Source organism: Peromyscus californicus, unplaced genomic scaffold, assembly GCF_007827085.1.
Source record: "Peromyscus californicus insignis strain IS unplaced genomic scaffold, ASM782708v3 Scaffold_11__1_contigs__length_118956290, whole genome shotgun sequence".
Classification (NCBI taxonomy): Eukaryota; Metazoa; Chordata; class Mammalia; order Rodentia; family Cricetidae; genus Peromyscus; species Peromyscus californicus.
Genome location: NW_026294402.1, coordinates 73,663,881 through 73,685,851, shown reverse-complemented (window position 1 = coordinate 73,685,851; position 21,971 = coordinate 73,663,881). Strand labels below are relative to the sequence as shown.

General features: G+C 40.1%; 1 long non-coding RNA gene across 4 annotated transcripts in view; it reads right to left on the bottom strand.

Annotated features, from left to right (window-relative positions):
- Positions 1 to 21,971, bottom strand: part of LOC128096031 (uncharacterized) — a 108,389-nt gene that overhangs the window by 56,930 nt on the left and 29,488 nt on the right. For all 4 annotated transcript variants that reach the window (XR_008213507.1, XR_008213506.1, XR_008213511.1 and 1 more), the window contains exon 3: positions 14,037 to 14,129. This is a non-coding gene — a long non-coding RNA (uncharacterized LOC128096031). The remainder of the gene's footprint in view (positions 1 to 14,036; positions 14,130 to 21,971) is intronic.

The following is a 21,971-nucleotide window of genomic DNA, read 5'->3' as shown; positions in this document are numbered from 1 at the left end:
GACTTCTTATCCAGCATACCTCAACTTCACACCTGACAGAAAACATTTACCTAAAAGAGAAAAAGTCAAAACAGTACAATTTGTTTTTCATTTATATTATGGACATTTTCATAGAAAGAGGAGAACTTGGGACTCCATAAAGGACATAAAGGGTTCCTGAACAGAGCAACAAAGCAAACAAGTGAGGCAAAGAATAAGCTGAATACAGTTCAATAACACTTTGAGGACTTTCTAAAAGGGATTCTAACTGCACAGAGTAGGATGGATGTATGGATGATAGATAGATAGATAGATAGATAGATAGATAGATAGATAGATAGATAGATAGATAGATGAGATAGACAGACAGACAGACAGACAGACAGACAGACAGACAGACAGACAGACAGATAGATAGATAGATAGATAGATAGATAGATAGATAGATAGATAGATAGATAGATAGATAAACAGACAGATAGACAGACAGACAGATCTGGGACCCAGCAGAGAAGTTAAGAAATGAGCAATAAACTGGAAATTAGTCAGTTGGATATAAAGCTTTAAAGCCTGGTAGCAAGTAAACTTAACTAGGGAGGAAAGTAAAGAAAAGAAGTGGTCAAGGACCAATGAAGTTTCTCCAGTCTTTGAAGACAACAAAGTCGAGGAGGCTCCCATACTTTCAGGTCAAAAGCAATAGCTAGTGAAGTAGAGATGGGCTGGAAAAAGCCTACAGCAGAAGGTTCTGCTACAGCCTAAGAAAGCATTTCAAATCCAAAGTGCCCAATTCTGTCACATTCTTCTAGTAAGAACTGACAGGTGAGAAGTGACCACTATGTTGGCAACTGTGGAAAGCACTCCTGTCCCTGAAGAAAAATGCTAGAGACAAAATAATCTGGATAAGTTCAAGAGAAGACTGTCTACATTAGCACTGTGTTAATCTTATTCACACTGGAGATTTAGAATTAATCTAAGATCACCTTCTTCTTCTTCTTCTTCTTCTTCTTCTTCTTCTTCTTCTTCTTCTTCTTCTTCTTCTTCTTCTTCTTCTTCTTCTTCTTCTTCTTCACATTCTATAACTGATGACTCCACAACATTGATTAATTGTGCTTCTGAGATTTTTCCCTGTCGACTTCTTTCCTCAGCCAATGTGACCATTGAGGACTTTAAACAATCCCTCATCTCCATCTGCACTGCCTTAGGAATTTCCTAGGTAGCCCCAGCACATCTATTCTTGTCACCTTCTGGTCAAAAACCAGAGCCAACTTTGCCATATTACTGCTTAAATTTTTTCAGTTTCCAGCAATTTGGGAATAAAGTTTACAGTTCTTCAATTAAACCCCAGTGGGGTACCTGTACAACCTCCAGAATTTTCTTCTAATTTCCATGCCTATTTCACATGGCCAGATCCTTGAATGATTCTCTTTCCAACGACTTTTAAAGTTGAGTAAGAAGACATAGTCAGTTTTTCAGTCTACTCAATAAAGAGCCCTAAACCAGACCCAACCCTGATATTTACATAGCTTAGGGTAAAAAGCATAAATAGGTTCCCATATAACAAATGTCAAAATGTTAAAGAGTTACTTATCAAGCTTGTAGCCCATTAAATAGAATATATTCTGTCCTCTGCCCTTTGTAATAAGATGGAAGGTTGTCTAAATTTAGATTTACAGATTTTCATTCCATATCCTGGTTCCATCTGACTCTGTAAGGATTCTGTATGTGTGCTGGCACACCCCTCTGACTGAGTCTTGCTCATTCATTGATAATTAATGGAATAAGTACCTTCAGTGTGTTAGAGAGCAAACATCCCTTCCCTGCATTGCCTACATTTCCTGCCTCCAAACAGAAGCTCCTTAGATGGATATTTCAGCTGTGCCTGTGGTAAAGGTTTTGCTGTTGGATAAAAAAGAGATCTACACAAATCCCAAAAGAACACATGGGGCTATGAGGGTAGGAGAGTCTGAAAGCCAAGCACTCGAACATAGTTAATAGCAAAGTTTCTTAATGTGCAGTTCTGACAGTCCAACAACTGATTATGGAGGTCACAAGGAATTTGACAATGAAAAGTTTCTGAACATGCAATGACCAAAAATTAATCATATATACATATACATGTATATAGATATAGATATGTATATAAACAATAAAAAATAAGGTGTCTTATCTAGGATTTCTATTGCTGTGATAAAACACCATGACCTTAAACAGCTTGGGGAAGAAAGAGTTTATTTCCGTTTACAGCTCTCGGCATTGGTATGGTTCATTATCTTATCAATAAAGACTCTTTCTCAGGCTATTTCTGAATTCTCCTGTTGTATGACACATGATATAAGTAAATATTAGTAAATAAGATTAAAATTTTGAAATCTACATTTGCCCCAGCCGGGCTACCAAGGTCAGTAGATTTTTCTCACGAATTGTTACTATTGGAACCACAAAACCTTGTTAATTTATTGTTATTTGATAAACTCTGACATTGTAGAAAGACACAACACATTCATATATATGTTTCTGGCATGTTTCACAATAAATTTCAGGAATAATTTTTTGTTTCACATCTTTTAAATGTTTTATACTGATTTTTAGGTGCTGTTTCTACATATTTTGAAGTTTCAAAGCTAAGGGCTTACAAATGAAAAACTCTCCTGTGTTCATCACTGATAATTACTGCCCTCTGCCCTATAAATAAGGAACTGTCCTTTTATGTATTAATTAGGATTGGGGACTAAAAGTACTATTTCAAAGTAGGAATTGAAAGAAACAAATTTGTTTCAAAATGAAACAAAACACCATTTGCTAATGGGTTAAGTAAGAAAATGACGTTTTGTCCTGTGTACCTGTAAAGCAGGGAAGGTCTTGCCCTGGCATGGCATTATAAAGGAATACAGAGAGAAAACCATACCTGTACTCTATCCTAGGACAGGCCTGACGCCTGTGTGAAGTCTTAACTTTCCACACAGCCTGTCTCTCCCAGCATCAAGTGCCCAGCAGAAGCCATAGTTAAATCTGCCTAAGGTTCAAACTCCACAGACAAAAGAAATCTAGGCCCCAAACACACTCAGCGAAACTGAGCTTAGGTTGCTTAGGTCATGAGTCTCAACTCTTTCTATCAAGCATAAGGAAATATATATATTAAAATGTAGGGTCTTTAAAGCATATTTAACTTATGTTAACAAAGGATATAGCTTGAGGGTTACAAAATACAGAAAATATGACTCATACATAGACACAATGCAAAATATGGCCCTTAAACTGTGGAACCAAAGCAGCAAAAAGACTTTGCCCTTTTTCTGTTCATATCCTCAACCCAGTGTGAGCTGCTCTCACTCCCAAGCAAGAAAGGCTAATACAGAGTAAAGTGTGGTCAGCCTCGTCAGCATTTGCTCATACTCAGAGCAGTGGGAGCTGGGGTAGCAGTTTGGGATCAGAACAGCTCTTGAGTAACGAGAGTCCCTGAGGGAGCTGGACTCCAGGACAGAGGCAAACTTCACCCAGCCCTGTGTGCACTAATCACCATCAGTGAACTGTACAAAGAGTTCTGCTTCAGGGTCAGGATCAAGGGTGCTGTTCTGGATCATTCTTGATCAAAAAAAAACAAGGAAAACAGTCCACACCTGCTCAAAGCCAAGTCCACGTTTACTTCATACACAATATTTCTCTTAGATACTAGCTGGTTGACAAGGTCACCTTTTAAAATACAGTTTGGGGGACTATTACGTATTCAGCCTGATTAAATATAGCACCTTTCATTTTAGAATTAATTTGAGTTAAACTAGTATTGATGGTGGCCAGGATTCTAGAGGATGACCGATGATTTGAGTCTGGTAAAAACATTATTAGCATTGAGAAGCCAACTGACAAAATGCATCAGATCAGATGGGACTCTGAGTGCCTCATGAAATAACATCTTTAAGTGATTTTCCATACACAATAGCCCAATCGCGAACATTGTTGTGAAAAGAAAAGAAAAAACAGTGTCAGAAGCCTAGGCAGATGCTTCAGATTTTCTTTGGGAAGATAGCCAAACTATTAATTACAAGACTTGTTTAGGTTCTGTGAACACTGTTCAATAGCGTTACTTATCTCTGTACTTGATTGGCTCTCCTGTGAGACATACCCTTCACAGTGCTGAGATGGTTGCTTTGTTTTAATCACTTCATGTCTGAAAAAAAAAGGCTATTGATAAAATAACAGATTATCTATGGACTGTGTGACTCCATTGCCCCATCAAGTATATATTTAAGAAATCTTCTGTAATGATTTTCTGTAAGAATTTCATGAACACAAAAAGTAATAATATATGTGAAAGTACTAGCAGTCATTTAACCCAGCAGCCAAAGCTATGAAGCAAACAGAAAGACAAGCTTCTGCTGCTTGGAGCTATGTGGTTACCATTACCTGAATTACGGAAAGCTAAAGTTAGAAGATGTGAGTGTGTGTGTGTGTGTGTGTGTGTGTGTGTGTGTGTGTGTGTGTGTGTCTGTGTGTCTGTGTGTGTGTCTGTGTGTGTCTGTGTGTGTCTGTGTGTGTTGTGTGCACATACATGTGTATGTGTTGTATATATGTAAGCACATGTAAAGACCACAGATGAATATTAGGCACCTTCCTCAATCACTCTGTACCTCACTGCTGTACCTGGAGCCTTACCAACTTGGCTAGCATGGCTGGTCAGTAGCATCTGCCTGTTTCCAACTCCCCAATGCTGTGATTGAGTGTTCACTGACATGCCTAGCTTTTTACTTAAGTTCTGACAATCCAAACTGAAATCTTTGTGCATATGTAGCAAACAATTTCTTAACTGAGCCCTCTCCTTAGTCCCACATTATGGGATTTTAATATAAGACACACACCAAAAGATGCCATGGCCAACTGAGTTTGGAAATTTTATAACATGTTTTGTCATTCTTTAGAGGTAAATAAAAATGTTCATAATGTTTAACTAGAACCATTTTTATTGAGCAGATTAGAATAATCATTTAGACCCAATGGCCTTTACAATCGATTCAGGAGGGGTCACCTGGAAAGACCACTCAGCTACTTAGAGAGAATCTGCCAAGAAAGAAGAGAAGGAAGGAAAGAAGGAAGGAAGGAAGGAAGGAAGGAAGGAAGGAAGGAAGGAAGGAAGGAAGGGTTCCTTACTTGCTTCTCTGTTGCTATGATGAACATTATGACCAAAAGCAACTTTGGAAGAGTTATTTAACTTACAGGTTACAGTTCATCATCAAGGAAAACAAGAGCAGGAGCTCAAGTGAGGAGCCTGGAACAAGGAACTGGAATAGAGACCCGAGGAATACTGCTTACTAGCTTGTTTTCTTAAAAACCTAGGACCACCTGTCCAGGGGTGGCACCACTCACCTTATGCTGGGTCCTCCCAATCACTAATCAAGAAAATTCCCCACAGACATCCCCACAGGTCAATCTTATGGGGGTAACTCGTCAACTGGTGTTCCTTCTTTCCTGGTGACTCTGTATGTTAAGATGGCAAAACTAACTCTCACAGAAGGCGGGGGGAGGAAGGAAGGAAAGAAGGAAAGAAGAAAGGAAGGAAGGAAGGAAGGAAGGAAGGAAGGAAGGAAGGAAGGAAGGAAGGAAGGAAGGAAAGAACAAACAACAGTTAAGCTTTGATGGTGATGGTGGTTCTTAATTAAGTCTGTTTTGAACTAATATGCAGCAACATAAAATTATACAGGTTAATAGGGCAACAGGTAATGCACTGGTACATATAGACATTGTATAATGTTTTAAGCAGTTTAAACTTACCTATCTCCTCAAATATTTGTTACTTAAAATGCATACATTATATATAATTTATACAAAATTTTATCAGGATGAAAATGCAGCCCCCAAGAGCCATAGACTATAGAACAAGATCCCCCAGTGAGAAGCCTTGGAACCTCCTTTTGTGTTGTTAGACAGGAGAGTCCAAGAGACTCTCCAAAACAATGCAGGCCTTTGCTATTGCCATCGGTGGCCTTCTAGAACTGGAAGGTAAGAACCCTAGTGGTGTCCAAAGATACCACATATTTCAAACACAGGACTTATAGGAACTGAACTGGAATTGACCTAGGAATCTCCTCAAGGGCTAGCTCTCTAGTATCCAAAGCTGCTGTGCAGGTTTCCAAGAGAGAAAAGAAATTAATAGTTATATGCATTATAATGTCTATGAACCACAACAATGGTAAAAAAAAAAAAAAAAAGGCAAGAAAGCTCAAGGGCACAACAGTGACACCTTATATCCAACTAATAACCAAGAACCATCTAACCGGACTTAAGGCCCACTCAGTCAGAAGGAACTCATAACGAAGACTGTAAATCTAGCCAACTACCTGTGACTGATGAAGAGGAGAACCTCCTACTGAGACTTTCTTAAGCCAGTATAATTTCCAGCTGCATTCTAAATACCCATCCTTATTTCCACGGCTGAATGTAGTTCTCACCCCTCATTTAAAAAAAAAAAAAAAAAGCAGACCACCACAGAAACTCACAACTGGTCGAAATGCAGAGAACTGATGGAGCAGTGCTCATCACCAATTGATACGTCGGTAACAGAACCCTACGCTTAGGGCACAGGGAACATTGCAGATGAGGGGCCAGGAAGATTTTAAGAGCCAAAGGACCAGGATGTGATGAGATGGTGTCTTCTACAAATGATAGGAAAATGCATTGATGAAATCTCCATTATACAATCACCTCCACAAGACCTACACAATGACAACACCAGCTGACTTCCCAGCGTGGATGGGAGAAATCTGACAACGTTCTTCCTATACATGAAGAGCTACAGGCAATTACTAGCTCCTAAAAGTGGAAAAATCTGTTCTCTGTAGACTAGCCCTGCTCCATAGGTCATCCAATCCCAAGTGGTCATCTCTAAACACATATGCATATAAGCAACACTAAATGAACTCAACAAGGGGTGTGGGTGTGTGTGTGTGTGTATGTGTGTGTGTGTGTGTGTGTGTGTGTGTGTGTGTGTAACAATAATTTTTTAAAAAGAGGTCATGAATTTTGAGAAGGGGTACATGGTAGGAGTTGAAGCAGGAAGACGATAGGGAAGAAAGGATGTAAATACAGAACTCATGTATGAAATTCTCCAAAAAAAGTGTAAAAAGAAAGGGGGAAACCCTTGAAATCTTCTCTTCTGGCTTTTTTGAAGTATTCAGCACATTGTTGTTAACCCTCATCACTCCACTGTGCAGCACCACACTGGAACTTCTTATTCCTATCTAATTTTGTAACCACTAATCAGTCTTTGCCCATTCCTTGGTCCCCCATTCTTCCCAGCCTCTATAATCACCATTCTGCTCTCAACTTCTATTTAGTCTTATTTTACATTCCATACATGAGTGGGTCACATAGTGCTTATGTTTCTGATTCACTCAACATGAGACTTACAGCTCCAGACACACTGTCATAAATGACATGACTTTAGAATGTTTGCCACTGCATAGTACTCCACGGTTTCTGTGCCACATTTTCTTTATCTACTCGCCAGTTCATTAACATCTTCCTTTTTCAATTCCTTCTTATTGTGAATAGTGCTGCAATGTGGATAGAAGCATAGATGACTCCTCAGCATACTGACATCATCTTTTGTACTAGTTCCCACTTCTGGGCATGCTAGGTTACTTGGCAGTTTTGGTTTACTTTTTTGAGGAGCCTCCATACAATTTCTATAACTAATAATGAGCAAGGGGTTCCTTTTCTCTGCATCCTTGTGAGCACTTGTTACAAAATTACATAGGAACAAGAAGTTGCAGTATGCTATTGTACAATGGGGTGAGGAGAGTTAGCAATAATGTGCTGATACTTCAAAACTCTGGGTTACCAAAAAGTTTGTTACCTTATTGCTTGTTTGTCTCTTTAGAAGAACTACTTTTACTGGGGTAATATGACATTTCACTACGGTCTAGATTTGGGTTTCCCTGATGATTAGTGATGTTGACCAAGATATTACATAACTATTCAGCATTCACATTGTCCTTTAAGAACTGCCTACCTAAGTCTGTCGCCCATTTTTTAATGAGTCTGATTTTCTGCTATTGAGCTTTTGGATTTCTTTAGATATCCTGGGTATCAGTGCCCAGGTGGCTGTATAACAGTTTGTAAATGTTTTTCACATCCTGCAAGTTGTCTCTCCACGCCACTGTTTGTTTACTACGCAGAAACTTTTACGTTTAGTGCAATCCCATTTACCTAATTTTGGTTTTATGTCTTGTGATTTTGAGATCTTTTCTAAAAACCAAAATTTCCTGTTTCAATGTCCTAAAGCATTTTCCTACATTTTCTTCAAGTTCTTAAATTTAAGTCTTTAATCCATTTTGAGTAGTTTGTTTCACAGCTGAAAAAACAGAAACATACTTTTATTTTTCTACATATGGCTATTCAGTTTTCCCAGCACTACTTATTAGCCCTTCTCTGATGTGTGGTCCTAGCGCCTTTGTCAATAATAAGCTGGCTAGATAGATGCATGGTTTTAATTCTATGCCCTGTATTCTACTCCACTGGTGTGTCTATTTGTGCTTATTACAATACCATAATACATCGGCTGCTATGACTTTGTTGTATATTTTATATGCTTCCTATTGTGGTTTTTGTGCAAGATATCTTTAATTATTCAGTTCCATTTATGGTTGAGTAAACATTTGGGATTTTTTTTCAGAAGAGTATAATTGGTGTTTTGATGGGGATTACATGGAGCCTTGGGTAGAACATACATTTTAACAATCTTGATTCAACAAATCCATGAGTCGCAATATCTTTCTTTTTACCCCTTTCGATTTCTTTCATCATTGTTTTATGTCTTCCACTATAGGTGTCTTTCACTTATTTAAATAAATTTATTCATAGAAATACAGGTGAGATTATTTTCTTGATAAGTACAACCAAGCTTAAAGAATTTGCTCAAAAATGTGACTTTATCAAGCATCTATTTATAGTTATTGATCCCCCACATCAATTGTTAAACCACTAATTACAATATTCTCTGCTATCTATAAGATAAAAATTTTTTGCAAATATACTATTAACACATAGCATATGCCAATGTGGTATGTCAGAAAATACTCACATCTTAAATGTACAGGCAAACCTACCCCAAACCAAATACACTTTTAGAAGACATGGAATGTGTGCAGTAACATCCCTGTTTCGTGGGTGAATACATTAAATGCCAAAAACATTTAACATTTTCCCAAGGGTATACAGCTGGTAAGCAGAGCATACAGAAGTCTGAATTAAGGCCGTGTCTCTTGAGACCCCTTGAGCTACTTGATAAAAACTTCAAGACCAACATTACTAGAAAAAGAAGCCTAAAATACTATGCATTTTCTAGTTCAAGTTTTACTACACTCACTCACTTATGCTGTCAGGTTTGAACTTCTGAATTTCTGATCTTTCCTCCTTCACCGCCTGGGCCTGATTTCCCATCCCTCTCCCACCTCTGTCCTAGATGACTGACTTCTGTCTTGTTCGTGGCCACATTGAATCACTAATTCCCTCATCTCCATTCCTTGGCTCTGAAATCATTGGCTGAATTTAGACCTGGATGTCAGTCTAGTTCTCTCTTCACCCATTTCTGGCCCAGCCCAACCCTGCTGTTGCCCACAGAAGTGCATCACAGACACTCCTAGGGAAAGAATTGACATTTCTCATTGAAGTCATTTCAGTTATTCACAATATTTGCCAATCAGGCAACTGTTTTGATGCCAGCTTTCAGGGTCACTGCAGGATTAAGCAATGCATTTTGTTTGCCAAGAGAGAAGCCCCTTCTAATACTTGGTTACATGCCAATTCTTTCTTAGCCACAGCAGCAGCAATTACTTCCAGCATGACCTGTTCAGCTTGCTTAAGGCAGTATTTAGAGGTACAAGGTGAAAAATCATTATCTTATTCTCCCTCCTACCCTCTATTTTGAAGTCTCAAATTATTTGAACTAATTAATCTTAGCATAATTTAATTGACTTCTTGAAGATGTTTAAATTTCTTCAAGCAAAAGAACTAGACCGATCTTCTTAATATCATTAATCTAATGAGGCATGGAGTCCTTTATCATACTGTCATTATAATACTATTAACCCGAAATAATCAATTAAATTAAAATGTTTGAGGTTCCTAGCTCTATCAAGACTACCCACCTGTGAGAAGAGGCCAACACTGGCGTCTACAAACCCATGGTATCCCTGAAGAGTACCACTGTAGCATAAGGGTTGCGGTCACTGAATCAATACATAACCCCAATTATCATTACTCCAAACATATGTTTTAATCTCTACACTGTATAATGAAAAATATTCTAACTGGAATACAAAATAGATAATTTGTGTTAAGCACAGATTAAAAAAAATCTAGATACAAACAGCAAACAGGTTTAACAAAGAAAATATACAACAGAAAAAAATCATTGTGTATATGAACTACACATACTCTTCTAGATTAAAAAAAACTGAAGGTGATTATGCTATGTTTCCTATGTTTTACACAGGTTGTATTTGGTGCCATGAGTGACCATTCATGGTCAAAACATTTTTCTCCACATGGGACCTACTGCTTTCTTCCTTTATACTGTCCGAAGACTTTACCTAGAACTCACTAATCAAATAACGATGATAGCCCAAGCATTGAATAATACAGGACACTAAGTTCACTCCCTGTAGTTGTAATTGAAAACCACTGAGCCCTAAATTTTCAGGACACTGCTCAAGGTGGAACCTGTAAAGAAGGAATGCTGCTTTATGTCAACAAATCAGGACAAGTGAAAAATATCTCCAAATTATCAAACATGCCAGTGATTTTCAGAACAAGGAACAAGAGGAGGGTTTGACTGGAGGAGTTTTAAGACAAGTGTCTGGTCTTGATTTTTCTAGTAACCTCACTTTCTGGAACTACTCAGGGTTATCTGTTTACTTCTTGTATTTGGTCTTTGCATTTTTAAAGTAATATTTTTATTAATTCTTTGACAAATCCATATAATGTATTTTGATCACATTCCCTTTCCTTGCCCCCAACTCCTCCCGGATCTGCCTTCATCTCCCTGTCCACATAACTTCGAGTTCTCTCTCTTTTCTGTAAACCTGTAGTGTTCAGTTTGTGTTCCCCAACTGCTCTCGGGTTTGGGGCCTGTCTTGGAGCGTGATCAACCTGCTAGAGGTCGCATGCTTAAAGAAAACTGGTTCTCCTTCTCCTGAAGCTATCAAATGCCAACAGCTCCTCAACTATGGGTGGAACTTTATACCCACCCCACCTCCTGTGCGCTGCTTTGTGTCTGGCTTGAGTTTTCACAGATATTGTGTATGCTGTGGGATCATAGCTATACCCTGCTACGTCCAGAAAACAGTTTCCACAAAGTCATCCACCTTCTCTGTCTCTTATAATCTTCCTGTCCCTCTTCTGTAGAGATTGCTGAACCTTGGGGGTCGGGCTGTGATAGAGGCATACCATAGGGCCGAGCACTCTGCAATCTCTTTTTCTCTGTATATTGACCAGTTGAGAGTCTCTGTTAATCACCATCTACTTCAAGACTAATCTTCTCTGGTGAGGGTTGAGAGATGAACTGACATATGGAGATAAAAATAAGTCACTAGAGTCACCTTAATACTATGCCCATTTAGCAGAATAATAGCTACAGGTTCTCCTCTCGTCTATCTGTGACCTATCTAGCCACAAGTTCTTGTCTCTGTTGAGAGTGCCAGGTATAGGTTTCATCTCATGGAATGAGCCTTTGATCCAATCAAAAATGGCAGGTAAGTCCCATAACTTTTGTGCCACGATTGCGCTAGTGGGCATATCTTGTCAGGCCAGGCGTTATTGTAACTCCCAGGGCTCACAGAAGGACGATATTGATGAATAACTTTTCATAGTATGCTTAGCACATTCTAGCACTATTAAAATCGGCCTGTAGGGATAAAGTTTCCAGGTGCCAACTTGACCCCTGCATTCTTGTTTGTCATGAATGTGTCTTCTAGGGTTTAACAGTTCTATCTTTGGATAATGATTCAGCAAAGATTTCAACACCTACTAATGTAATATGCACTTCTCTTAAGCCCCTTGACAATGCAACAAGGACCTTCTATTCAAACCATTTCCTAAGTATGGCTACCTTTTTTTATGGTGCCTAATAGAACTCCTGCCAGAGTAGCAAACAATTTAGTTGGCAGGGCCAGCATGTCACCCTGTACAGCTTGAAGCAGGTACAAGAGCAGATCTCCAACCAACTTTTTTGCTCTGACCAGAAGGACTACTATAAAAGACTAGAATACGGAGCAGATCTCTTTTAGGTAATTTTCACACACACATTGTCCAGAAATCAAAAACTTTTGTATCTGTCATGACAGAGCTGCAACCCTATGGCCTGTGCCCTATGACCAAAGCTTTTGACCAGGACTGAACTTTGATAACCACAAAATGTGCCTAATTTGCATAGCCTGTACTTGTACATGAGAGAGTCTATCACCGAAAACTATGTATGCAACAACTCACACTAACTTCCTCAAACTCTACAGTGGTCAAATGTACATGATATAAATCACCTGCTGAGAAACTGCACAGCGAAGTTAATTCTAAACAAACATATCCTTCTCCAAAACTGAGATACCTTGTTTGTCTATTATCCATTGCACTATGCTGCTGCCTAACATCTTGCAATATTCTTCCAGAATCCATTCAGCTACCCAATCTTTCCCCTTCAATCACAGTGGCCAGTCAGCTATATTTTCTTCAGTATATCTTCTCATTACTCCAAGTACTTCAGTTCTTAGAATATTCAGACCATAAGAAAAGGCAGAAAGAGCTAGTAGCTAAACAAGATAGAAAATGAGGTGCTATGCCAATAAAATACAGTAATACATTGTAAGCTGGAAGAATAAAAAATAATGACTATCATACTAGTTGGCACACATAGCTGTCTGTGTGTGGACTGTTGTATGAGAATATTTTAGCCAGTTTTTAATTCTATTTTCTGCATTTTCTGTAATAGATACACAAAACTTTTAAGAACTCTAAGCACATACAGCAAAAGGAATTTTGTCTTAAACAAAAAAGGGATACCTACTTTGCTCCCTAGTTATCAGAACCCAGACCAGTAATGACAAATACATTTTAGGAGATAAATAATTTCAATCTTTGTGATGGCTATTCTTGGTTGTCAACTTGACTACATCTGAAATTAACTAAAATCCAAAAATGGAGGGCACATCTATGATTGATTTTTGCTTAATTTGAAGTAGGTAGATCCACTTCTAATCTAGATCTCTGAGGTAGAAAGACACATGCCTTTAATCCAGATCTTGAGGTGGGGGAAGACACACCTTTAATCTGGGCCATACCTTCTCCTCTAAGCCTCCATAAGGACATAGAAAAAGGAAGCTTTTTCTCTTTGCTTGATTGCTCTCACCTTGCTAACAAATCCATTCCTTCACTGTCATTAGAACCTACACCCTCAGTATTTCCAGGTATACTAAAGACCAGTGAACACATCCTGCCTTATAGAGTGAACTACTGTGTTTTTGGACTTTCCATTCACCACCAGCCATTGTTGGACCACAACCTATAAGTCATTCTAATATCCCCTTTATATAAAGAGAAAGATTTGTTCTCTAAGTTCTGCTACCATAAAGGAGTCTCCTAATACAGTCTTCTTCAACTACTCAAAAGCATCCAGCATTTGTTCTTAGAGCAAAATTGGAGTTGCCCAGCCAAATGTTTTGCATATTTCAGCCAGTGGGATTCTTTCATTCTTTAAGATGATGCATTAAATTTATTGGTCTAAAGTCTCCCTGAAACCATAGTCATAAATACATACATAATAAATAGCAACAGTGAGAGCTCCGCGTCATTTAGTTCACCTTCTGAATGTTTGCTATTAATTACAATCAGCAGTTGCCCATAAATCTTGAGAACAGAGTTTAACAGCTAACAGAATGCCAGCTTCTGGGGCATTACCATGAGGTTTTATTTTATACTTTTTATTTTCCCAAAGGAATTTGTTTATAAGAAAAAGGATCCAGATTATAAGAGGCAACAAACAAATGCCCTACCAGACTGAGTCTATCACTTACCAGTTCCTGAACTGAAAAACTTCTTTGAAAATCCTCAGGCACTATGAATTTCATTCAGTTCTGCTTCACCTTTAGCAACAAGAATGATGGTGTCTGGAAGAGAAAAGGAAGACAATATGCTCTGGACAGGTCAAAGCTCATGTGCAGCTGGACATGTGAGGCAAGGCTAAAATAACAAGAACTTTCTATGCACTGCTTTGAGAACTCCATTAGTTTTAGACTTCCACCATTTATAATCACCAGAGCAGAGCACCATCAATTGAAAAGATGTTAAGTAACTGAAGACTAGTAGCCATCAGCTTTGTGTTGACACAAAACCCTGAAGACTCTATAAATAACATGATGCCTTACCTCCTAATACTCTGAAATAGAATTCACTATAGATTTTTCACTGAAAACTTTTATCTCTCCATCATGTATCCTGGAGTTATAGGATTAGTTAGGGAATGTAGCCTCCTTGCAAGTAAAACTACAAATGTATGATTTTTGAATGATTAGAAATGGTTTCAATGTAATCCAGAAAGAAATATTTTCCAAAACATTCATCTATATGTCTCATTGGATGTGTCCTTCCAGTACAGGGCATAGCCCTAATCGAAAGTAGAGCTCTCCTGAGATATTGACAGCAGCAAGAGCTAGAGCCTCTTCTGGGTGGTAGTTTTCTGCTTGTAGTAATGTGACATTTTCCTTCCCAGATAAATAAGTCTTTTTAAATCAAGTTTTCATTCTCATGGTTACCAATTGAGTATAGTTTCCAGATTTTCCAAATTAGACTATCAAAGGTGAGACTCAGATAATCTGTAAGAGCTTCTTTGAATAATTCTAATAATCAATAAGGTTTGCTGACACTTCCTTGAACTATGTTATGTAATTCCTAGTATTAAACACTTACTCAATAAAAAGTTTATAACAGCATGAAAGGAGTGGAAAGAATACAGCTCCTAAAAATATCTCTAATGGCCTTCCCTGCTGTAATCCCATCCTATGTAATCCCTTCTTCCATGTGCATGGGCTGGACATGGTGATTTGTTTCTAGTGAACAGAATAAGACAACGTCTTATTGTAGAGATTTAGATGAGACAACAAAAGCTGTAACTTCCATCTTACTTGTATTCTCACTTTCTGTCTGACTCCTCTTGTGTACCTGATCTTATGAAACGATTTTCCACAAGCTGTCATGTGGAAAAACCATAAAGCAGGGAAGTGTGGGTAACCTCTAGCTAATACTGAGTATGAAAACAGAGGTTCTCAAACTAGCATCCCTCAAAGAACTGATTTTGCCAGGATGATGGATGAGTAGGGAAACAAAGAAACTGAATTTTTTGTTAGAAATGTTTTTTAATTCAAGAACTATAAACTATTTCATTTTCAGGAACCTATAACTAAACTAATCTCACTTAAAAATTGGTTCAATTCGGGCTGGAGGGATGGCTCAGAGGTTAAGAGCACTGACTGCTCTTCCAGAGGTCCTGAGTTCAATTCCCAGCAACCACATGGTGGCTCACAACCATCTGTAACGTGATCTGGTGCCCTCTTCTGGCCAGCAGTCATACATGCTGTATACGAAATAAATAAATCTTTAAAAAAAAAAATTGGTTCAATTCAACTTGTAGGCGGTCTTGGAGTATCTAACACAGCACAGTCCAATTCTGAGTAGTAAGTCCAGCAGTAAAAACAAGGAAGTCAGAAGAGGAACCACTTCTCAGCATGTTTGACTGTAGTAGATAGTAGAAAACAAGTCAACAAGAAATAATTTCAGGTAGTAGTACAAAGAGTTTAAAATGGGAAAATAGAATTAAAAATCAAGTAACATGGAATGACATTGGGAGTTCTTAAGAAGGGAAATGATATAATCATTATAGTCATGGGCTACATGACGCTGTTTTGGTCAATGAAGAATCAGTGGGCCCAAAGACTATGTTAACCTGATTTTGTAGCCATTTTATACATCGTATTATACATAATATAATACACTATGGTGTTCACACAATAACAAAATCATCCAGAGATACTTTTTCAGAATACAGAACTCATTGATCTATGAATAATAATGTATGCAGTAATTTAAGGAGGTCTATTTTCATCTTTTTTCAAAAACCAATAAGAAATTAATTTAGATATCAGACCTAAAAATATTAAACTACTAGAATTAAACACAGAGGAAGGGCTTCAGTACATAGTCGAACTAGAGGCTTTTTTTCAGACTATATGACCCCAAAAGCATGAGCAACAAAAGCAAAAACTGGAAAACAACATTCCCTCAGGCTCATCAGCTTCTTTATAGCATGTCTTGACAAATTGAAGAGCCAATCTGAGGAATTTAAGAACATACTTGCCAACTATTCACCCAAGAAGAAAGTAATATTCATAATCCATGAAGAAACAAAAAAAACTAAACAGCAAAGAAACAATGGGTTTGAAATTATCTAAATAGATATTTATTATAAGAAGACATTTCACACGCCCTTCTGAATCTGCTTGCCCTGGCTGGGGAGAAGAAACCATGAGCCTGCCTGGCACCATTAGGACTGGGCAGGTGAAGGACACACACACACACACACACACACACACACACACACACACACACACACACACACACCTAGGGCCACTTGCCCTGGGTAGGGATAAGAAATCAAGGGTCTGCTCAACCAGGTGAGCAAATATATGGTGGGTCATGGGAAAGAGAGAGAAGAAGAATTGTTCATGTCCTGTGGAAAGAGGCAGATCTAAAGAGGCAAAGGCTATGAGGAATGGGTTGATGTGGGTTACCCGATTGCCCCCAGAACCATGATGATGTCCAGGCGTGGGCTGCTACCAAGAGCCATGTCTGGGTGGCTCTGTCCGTGGCCCTGCTGTAGCTAGTCTGTGTCGATGTCAGTGGCTCCTGTTAGCACCAAAGACCATGCAAATACCTGGGGTCTGTGCTGCCACATGTGGCTACACTGATGTCTGAGGCCCATGCCACTGGAGGGGCCATCCTGATCTGAGTGGCCTGCACTGCCACCCAGGGCTGTGGTGACATCTGGGCCAAGCTGCAGTATAGGATCATGTATGGGTATGTGACCCTGCCACAGCCAGGGTCTGTGTTGATATCCATGCTGCATGTTACCCTTGAAGACTGTGCAGATGTCTGGGCCTGGGCCACCACCTGGGGCCAAGTTGGTGTCCTAGGGCCACCATGCAGCAGGGTGATGCTGATCTGAGTGGCCTGCACTGCCTCCTGGGGCCATGGTGACATTCAGGCCCAGGCTACTGTCAAAGACCATGTCTGGGTTCATGGTCCTACCACAGCCAGGGTCTATATTGATGTCCTTGGCCCATGTTGCCACCAAAGGCTACAAGGATGTTCAGGTTCTGGGCTACCACTTGTGGCCATGTTGGGGTCTGAGGGATGAGCCACTGCCACAGAACACCAATCTAAGTGGCCTGTGCTGCCACCCATTGCTTTAGTGAAATCTGGGCCAAAGCTGCTACTAATAGCCATGTCTGGGGCTGTAGTCTTGCTGCAGCTGGGGTCTGTGTTGATGTCCATTGCCCATGCTACCACAGGGACTCGTTCAAACCATGTGTTGGACCAGGTGTTGAAGTATGAGGATTGTGCTGAGCTGACTCCACCCATCACCTGCCATGGGATATCAGACCTTGGCACAGGAGAGCTGCCTACACACACACACTTGAGAAAGCTGGCTCCACCCCTCACCATGGGCATTGGAGAGTTGGCTCCACCCCTCACCTGAGGGGGTGGTTCCAGCAGCCTGAATTGACCAATTCTGCTACCACCCAGGCATATATCCAGGGCTTTGAGTTAACGCTCCCCAACATCTACCCCATCTATGACCTGCTGGAGCTCATGAAGGGACTGGGCCTTTGGAACCATAACCTCAGGGTCTCCATGACTCAGGACAATAGCAGGATATCCGAGAGGAGTCTCAGCAAGGGTCCAGCATTGATGGTGAATCTGACTGTGGTGGTTTGAAAGAAAATGGCCCCCAAAGGGAGTGGCACTATTAGGAGGTATGGCTTTTGTTGGAGGAAGTGTGTCACTGTGGGGGTGGGCTTTGAAGTTTCTTTTTCTGAAGCTTCCCTCAGTGTGACAGTCAGTCAACTTTCCTGTTGACTGCAAGATGTAGGACTCTCAGCTACCAGCACCACATCTTCCTGCATGCTACCATGCTCTCCTTCATGGTGATAATGGACTGAACCTCTGAAACTGTACGTGAGCCTTCCACCCAATTAAATGTTTCTTTATAAGAGTTTCCATGGTCATGGTGTCTCTTCACAGCAATGAAAACCCTAAGACACTAACTGGCAATACATCACCCAATAAACATTTACAAGAAAAGCTGTTTGGACAAAAGAGTATACTGGATGGTACACAGCAACTCCCAATGCCACAAAAATGATGAAGAGGCCATGGAGATGTGGGAAAGATAGAGGATTGAAGAGTATTTGTTTGTTTGTTTGTTTGTTTGTTTGGCTTTTGGTTTGGTTTGGGGGTTGTTTGTTGCTTATTTGTTTTTAATTAATATTTTTATTTGCTTTTTTATTATTTCCTTTTAAGTTTTCCTTTGTCAGGAAAATGCTACAAGGGTAAAGGGTAGCTATGGAGGGACTGGGAAATGAGAGAGACTGGGGTGCATGATGTGAAATTCCCAAAGGAAAAAAATTATGTTTAAAAAAAAAAAGAAGACATTCAAATGCAAGGGCTGGAGATGTTAGGTCAGCAGCGGAGCACTTGTCTAGCATGTACACGGCCCTGGGTTCAATCTCCAGCACTAGGGTATTACGTGATATCTGATTGCACTGTGAAACCTGAGACTGTGTTAATAAAATCAACCTTGGATCAGGGGGCAGAGCCAGCAACTAACAGGAATTAGTCAGAGAGAGGACAGAGTTGACAGGAAGACCAATAGAGAGATGCATAGGGAAGAGTAGGGAGACTTGGAGTTTGGGCGGTCTTTTTGGTTTGGGATGGCTGGAGGGACACTCTCTTGCTGGGTCTCCAGTCAAAAACAAAAGTCAGCTGGTTGCTTCCCAGCCTCTCTGAGCTAACAGGTTTTCACCCCAACATCTGACTCCCAAGTCTCTATTGGTAAATAGAACATAGAGACTTAATTAAAAACTACATTTGGAGGCAGCAGCAGAGCCTGTGGGTGCCATCACAACTGGAAGTCCTGCCAGACCATGGCCTGAGTAGTGTGGGCAATGGCTGTGGGGGTGTGGGGCCACAGAAGGTAGGTAAAATATCAGTAGATTCAGGTGCAGCTGCTAAGCTAAACCAATGGGAAAAAAAACACTGGAGGGTGGATTACAGTCAAAGGACCCAAAATATTATGTGGAGAAATGCTTACTATCACTCACCATCAGGTAAAGGCAAATCAAAACCAAAATAAGAAAACATTTCATCCTCATTAGAGCAAAAAAGGCAAAAACAATTGCTGGCCCTGGTGTGGTACAAAGGAATTATCACACACTGTGGGTGGGCATGCAGATTTAGTCTAGTCATGGTAGTAAAAAGCAAGCAGGATCTTTTAAAAATTAAAAATGGAACTACTATATGATGAAACTCCTACCCAGGATATACATCCAAAAGAAAGGAACCTAGCATGTCAAACAGACATTTGCACAACTTACTGAAGTACAATTCACAACATCCAAGATACAGAATCAACCTAAGTGTTCATCAATAGATGAATGGTGAAAAAATCAATAACACACACACACACACACACACACACACACACACACACACACACACACACACGACTATTGTTCAGCCATGAAAATAAGGAAATCACATTATAAAGTGAATAAATTGTAGGACATTAAGAGAAATAAATCAGGCACAGCAAAGCAACTTGCTCATATTGTCACTTTTATCTGAAAGTTTTAAAGAGTTGAGCTCCTAGGAGATGAATGAATAGTTGTTATCAGAGTTTGAGAAGGCAGAAGGAGGTGGTAATCTTATGTTAGTATTTCCTGGGAGATGTGAGCAAGTATCTATTCACCCCAGATAGGGCACCAATGATAGACCAATTTCACCAAAAGCAAGGACTTCACCAATGTGAAATTTGTGAGCCAATGTTCATTTTGTGAACTGATAGCATTATGAGCTTGTTTAAAAGCACATGGGTGACTTAAAGGAGTGTAGATGATTCCAAAACAGCTCTATTAGCACAGCCGCACCCAGTCTTGGGTGATGACCTCACAAAGTCCTCCTTCTGGTTAGCTTTCTGCTTCCGGTACATTCTAGCCTCCCTGGATATGCATAGCTAAGCAGATCTGGTCAAGGAGTGGTCATTGACCTATAATTGTGTCAGCTCCAGTCTCTCCTGCAAGTTGGTCCAACAAGACAAGTTACCTGGAGAGATGGCTCAGTTATTAAGAGCACTGTTGCTCTTGCAGAGGACCTGGGTTCAATACCCAGCACCTAGAGGGGCAGCTTGTAACCATCTACCACTCCAGTTACAGGGAATCCAACACCCTCTTCTGACTTCCACAAGCACCAGGCTCCCATATGGTACACAGACATAAATGGAAGCAAAACATTCGTATATATAAAATAAATCTAAAGACAAGAAAAGTTAACTTGTCAGAACTCTGTGAGACGTTCCTCCTCTGGCTGGCTTCAGATTTTTCCTTCTCCTAGCATAATATCCATGGGGAAATGCCAATTCCTTGGGAAACAGTTTAAATCAGCTGATCGGCAAAGTTAGGGGCCACTAGTTTCTCTCTTTAAAATATCATTGTCCTTGCCAGAATGGCTCCACTAGTTTATCTCACTCTCCATAATCTTGCATCCTTAGATACCACCATGGGGCTGCCATGCATCTCCCGTTTCCAAAGTGCTCAGTGGTCAGCTCAAGCTGCTCAGCCCAGCCCAGGGGCACCTCAGCTGGTGATAACCAAGTGTTCCCAGTGGCTCATAGGCACCAGTCAGCAAGGACTGCTTTCCTCCATGTTGTCTCGGAATAGTCAATGGTTTCAGCAAGGGATGAGTGGATACATTGCTCCATTTTTATGGTTCCACTTCACTCACAGTGGCCCCACCCACCTCCATGTCCCACAGCTTCAAGGCAAGAGAATGGGGCAGAAAGTGAGGTTTGGAGAGGCCTTCCACAAAAGATACAAAATTAGGATATGAAAAACAAAAACAAAAAAAGTCTGATGGCAAAGAGAAGGACTGGAAAGTCCTCAGCCTTGCAACGTGTAACAGATGCTGCATGCTTGAGAAAGCCCATGCTATGCAAATGACCCATAAAGGTTCCAATCCTCTGTGCATGAGACCACTAAACTTCTGAACTTCTTCTCTCCTCTGTCCTACTTACTCCCTTGAAAGTGAATTCTTTTTAATAAATTCTCTTGCTTTGCTGACTACTGTCCATGTGGCTCTGTCTACATAACCCCAATACCCACCAAGAACAGTTGGCATGCCAGACAGCCAAGTGGTATGGTTTATTTCTCTAATCTCTTAAGCTTTCTACTGATTCCAGACATGCCTGAGAGAAGCCTCTCCAAATAGCAGACACAGGTCAGTCTTTGCACGCTATAAAATCTCACCACCCATATCCTATAGCAGTTCCCCAGGACAGACTACTAACCTCAAAGAATCCTGAACTGCTGTCTTGCTCTCCCCTCCCCTCCCCCTGCAAACAGGCATGGTCTCAGTAGCCATTCCCTCCCTTTGCCATGTCAGCCTAAAACATTATTTTTTTTTTTACCATACGTGAAACCTCTGCGCAACCTGTTACCACTGATTCCTTACATGTCACTCTATAGACTGCAAAGTTGGTTCTAAACTTTTAGCCTTTTTAGGACATCTCTTTACTCCCTCATTGTACCCCACTCATCAGCCATGCTCTCTACCCTATCCGGTATAGAGGAAGACAGACTTTCCCTGTGATAGAGAACTCAGTACCGGCTCCATGTCTCAGC